Consider the following 4,556-nt stretch of genomic DNA (forward strand, 5'->3'; position numbering starts at 1 on the left):
CTGACCCCAGCTATCTCACTGTCAGACACAACGCCGGGTATGTGTCTGCCTTGGCGATCCCCCGGCAGCGGCCGTTTTCTATTTCCTTTAGGTCCACTATCCATGTTTGCATCATTTGCGGGATGAATGCGACCCAAGGACTCCAAGAACTCTCCTGTGTGTGTGTGTGTGTGTGTGTGTGTGTGTGTGTGTGTGTGTGTGTGTGTGTGTGTGTGTGTGTGTGTGTGTGTGTGTGAGTGTATCATCAGTCCCTTAAACTTGGGACCCGCAGTCACAGGCGGCTGCGGGCCACCCAGGCGGGGACCGGTGAGTGCATTTGTGAGTGTATGTGTGGGATTGGCGCGCGTATGTGAGAAGGTAAGTGTAGTGTGACTGTGTGAGTGTATGTATGTGTGAATGTGTGTGTGCGCGCGTGTGAGATAGCAGGCTCGTGACCGGGCTCTTTAACGACACCCCGGCCATGCAGCTTTCAGCACCCGCTACGAACCTTAGCTTTAGGCGTTTACCCCTCACCCCGTTCGCTTTCTCTTGCAGGTACCACCGACCATAGGACCAGTAACAGGACCCAAAGGAACCAGGACCAGGTCCAGGACCCGTAGGACCCAGCCCAGGACCAGGACCCAAAGGAACCCGGACCAGGACCTCCAGCCGGATGACCCACAACAGAAACCCAGGGACCACCACGAGGAGGTGGAGTGAGAGGATTTGGACCAGTTGGGCCCCCTACTTCACCGAAGTTCTCCGCACCAGGTAAGTGTCACAGGTAAGTACCCATAGGAGCGCACCCTCGGAACGCCATCAGCCAGCAAGGACCAGATAGATACCAGCCGTGGGCGGCACACCCCCAGGCTCACCGGGCGGAGTGCACTCTATAAGAGTCCAGTTCACCCGGTGGGCCCCAGGGAGAACGCCCAAGACCAGCGTCCACCCAGCCGAGGCCAGAAGATGGAGACCTCAGATGAGTATCCTACAGGGAACCTGCTAACCACCCGGATGTAGGAGAAAATCAGTTCCATCAGGGTTTTCGACCCGGCACCGGTTCGTCGAGGCACCATGGTGAGTACAACGAACAACCGGGAACTAGGAAGACCCTTCCAGTCCTTAACTCCCAAAGCCCTAACCCAGACCTAACCCAGAAGCATAAAGTAAAATAAAAATACAACAGTTTTTCCATCGTATGAAACGGATAATTGCAACCAGTGTGAAAGTTATGGTCATTTCTACGTTCCGGGTAACCTAGGCTTGACTCTAGGGCGTTGCTCCACCAGATCCGATGGTCAGGGCCTTAGAAGTCAACGCCCGAAGCATAAAATACAATAAAGATACAACAGTTTTTCCAACTTATAAAACGAATAATTGCAACCAGTGTGGAAGTAATGACCATTTCTACGTTCCGGGCAACCTAGGCTTCACTCTAGGGCGTTGCTCCCCCACATCGAATAGCCACGGCCTTAGAAGTCGACGCCCGAGACATAAAATACAAAATACATAGAACAGTTTTTCCACTGTATAAAACGAATAATTGAAACCAGTATGAAAGTTATGATCATTTCTACGTTTCGGGCATCCTAGTCTTAACTCTGTGGCATTGCTCCACCACATCGAATACATAGGGCCTTAGAAGTCAACACCAGAAGCATAAAATACAATACAAATACAACTGTTTTTCAATTGTATAAAATGAATAATTGCAAACAGTGTGAAAGTAATGGTCATATCTACGTTACGGGCAACCTAGGCTTCACTCTAGGGCGTTGCTCCACCAGATCGAACAGCTTGGGTCTTAGAAGTCAACGCCAAAAGCATAAAATACAATATAAATACAACAGCCCTTCGATCGTATAACAGGAATAATTGCAACCAGTGTGAAAGTGATGGTCATTTCTACCTTCCTGACAACCTAGGCTTCACTCTAGGGCGTTGGTTCACCAAATCCAATAGTTAGGGCCTAAGAAGTCAACGCCATAACAATAAAATACAAAATAAATACAACAGCTTTTCCATCGTATAAAACGAATAATTGCAACCAGTGTGAAAGTTATGGTCATTTCTACGTTCCCGGCAACCTAGGCTTCACTCTAGGGCGTTGGTCTACCAGATCCAATAGTTAGGGCCTAAGAAGTCAACGCCAGAAGCATAAAATACAAAATAAATACAACAGCTTTTCCATCGTATAAAACGGATAATTGCAACCAGTGTGAAAGTTATGGTCATTTCTACGTTCCTGGTAACCTAGGCTTCACTCTAAGGCGTTGGTCCACCAGATCCAATGGTTAGGGCCTAGGAAGTCAACGACAGAAGTAAAAAGTACAAAATAAATTCAACGGCCTTTCCATCGTATAAATCGAATAATTGCAACCAGTGTGAAAGTTATGGTCATTTCTACGTTCCGGGCAACCTAGATTTCGCTCTAGGGCGTTGCTCCACCACATCGAATAGCTACGGCCTTAGAAGTCGACGCCCGAAGCATAAAATACAAAATAAATAGAACAGTTCTTCCACTGTATAAAACGAATAATTGAAACCAGTATGAAAGTTATGATCATTTCTACGTCTCGGGCATCCTAGACTTAACTCTGTGGCATTGCTCCACCACATCGAATACATAGGGCCTTAGAAGTCAACACCAGAAGCATAAAATACAATACAAATACAACTGTTTTTCAATTGTATAAAATGAATAATTGCAAACAGTGTGAAAGTAATGGCCATATCTACGTTACGGGCAACCTAGGCTTCACTCTAGGGCGTTGCTCCACCAGATCGAACAGCTTGGGTCTTAGAAGTCAACGCCAAAAGCATAAAATACAATATAAATACAACAGCCCTTCGATCGTATAACAGGAATAATTGCAACCAGTGTGAAAGTGATGGTCATTTCTACCTTCCTGACAACCTAGGCTTCACTCTAGGGCGTTGGTCCACCAAATCCAATAGTTAGGGCCTAAGAAGTCAACGCCATAACAATAAAATACAAAATAAATACAACAGCTTTTCCATCGTATAAAACGAATAATTGCAACCAGTGTGAAAGTTATGGTCATTTCTACGTTCCCGGCAAACTAGGCTTCACTCTAGGGCGTTGGTCTACCAGATCCAATAGTTAGGGCCTAAGAAGTCAACGCCAGAAGCATAAAATACAAAATAAATACAACAGCTTTTCCATCGTATAAAACGGACAATTGCAACCAGTGTGAAAGTTATGGTCATTTCTACGTTCCTGGCAACCTAGGCTTCACTCTAAGGCGTTGGTCCACCAGATCCAATGGTTAGGGCCTAGGAAGTCAACGACAGAAGTAAAAAGTACAAAATAAATTCAACGGCCTTTCCATCGTATAAATCGAATAATTGCAACCAGTGTGAAAGTTATGGTCATTTCTACGTTCCGGGCAACCTTGATTTCGCTCTAGGGCGTTGCTCCACCACATCGAATAGCTACGGCCTTAGAAGTCGACGCCCGAAGCATAAAATACAAAATAAATAGAACAGTTTTTCCACTGTATAAAACGAATAATTGCTACCAGGGTGATAGTAATGGCCATTTCTACTTTTCGGGCACCCTAGACTTAACTCTGAGGCATTGCTCCCCCAGATCGAATAGTTAGGGCCTAAGAAGTCAACGCCAGAAGCATAAAAGGCAATATAAATACAACAGGTTTTCCATCGTATGAAACGAATAATTGCAACCAGTGTGAAAGATATGGTCATTTGTACGTTCCTGGCAGCCTAGGCTTCACTCTAGGGCGTTGGTACACCAGATCCAATAGTTAGGGCCTAAGAAATCAACGCCAGTAGCATAAAATGCAATATAAATGCAACAGGTTTTCCATCGTATAAAACGAATAATTGCAACCAGTGTGAAAGATATGGCCATTCCTACTTTCCGGGCACCCTAGACTTAACTCTGAGGCATTGCTCCACCAGATCCAATAGTTAGGGCCTAAGAAGTCAACGCGAGTAGCACCAAATACAACATAAATACAATAGTTTTTCCATCGTACAAAACGAATAATTGCAACCAGTGTGAAATTTATGGTCATTTCTACGGTCCGGCCAACCTAGATTTCGCTCTAGGGCGTTGCTCCACCACATCGAATAGTTAGGGCTTAAGAAGTCAACGCCAGAAGCATAAAATACGATATATGTACAACAGTTTTTCCATCGTATAAAACGAATAATTGCTACCAGGGTGATAGTAATGGCCATTTCTACTTTCCGGGCACCCTAGACTTAACTCTGAGGCATTGCTCCCCCAGATCGAATAGTTAGGGCCTAAGAAGTCAACGCCAGAAGCATAAAAGGCAATATAAATACAACAGGTTTTCCATCGTATAAAACGAATAATTGCAACCAGTGTGAAAGATATGGTCATTTGTACGTTCCGGGCAGCCTAGGCTTCACTCTAGGGCGTTGGTCCACCAGATCCAATAGTTAGGGCCTAAGAAATCAACGCCAGTAGCATAAAATGCAATATAAATGCAACAGGTTTTCCATCGTATAAAACGAATAATTGCAACCAGTGTGAAAGATATGGCCATTACTACTTTCCGGGCACT

The sequence above is a fragment of the Calliopsis andreniformis genome, unplaced genomic scaffold (genome assembly GCF_051401765.1).
Source record: "Calliopsis andreniformis isolate RMS-2024a unplaced genomic scaffold, iyCalAndr_principal scaffold0019, whole genome shotgun sequence".
Taxonomy (NCBI): domain Eukaryota; kingdom Metazoa; phylum Arthropoda; class Insecta; order Hymenoptera; family Andrenidae; genus Calliopsis; species Calliopsis andreniformis.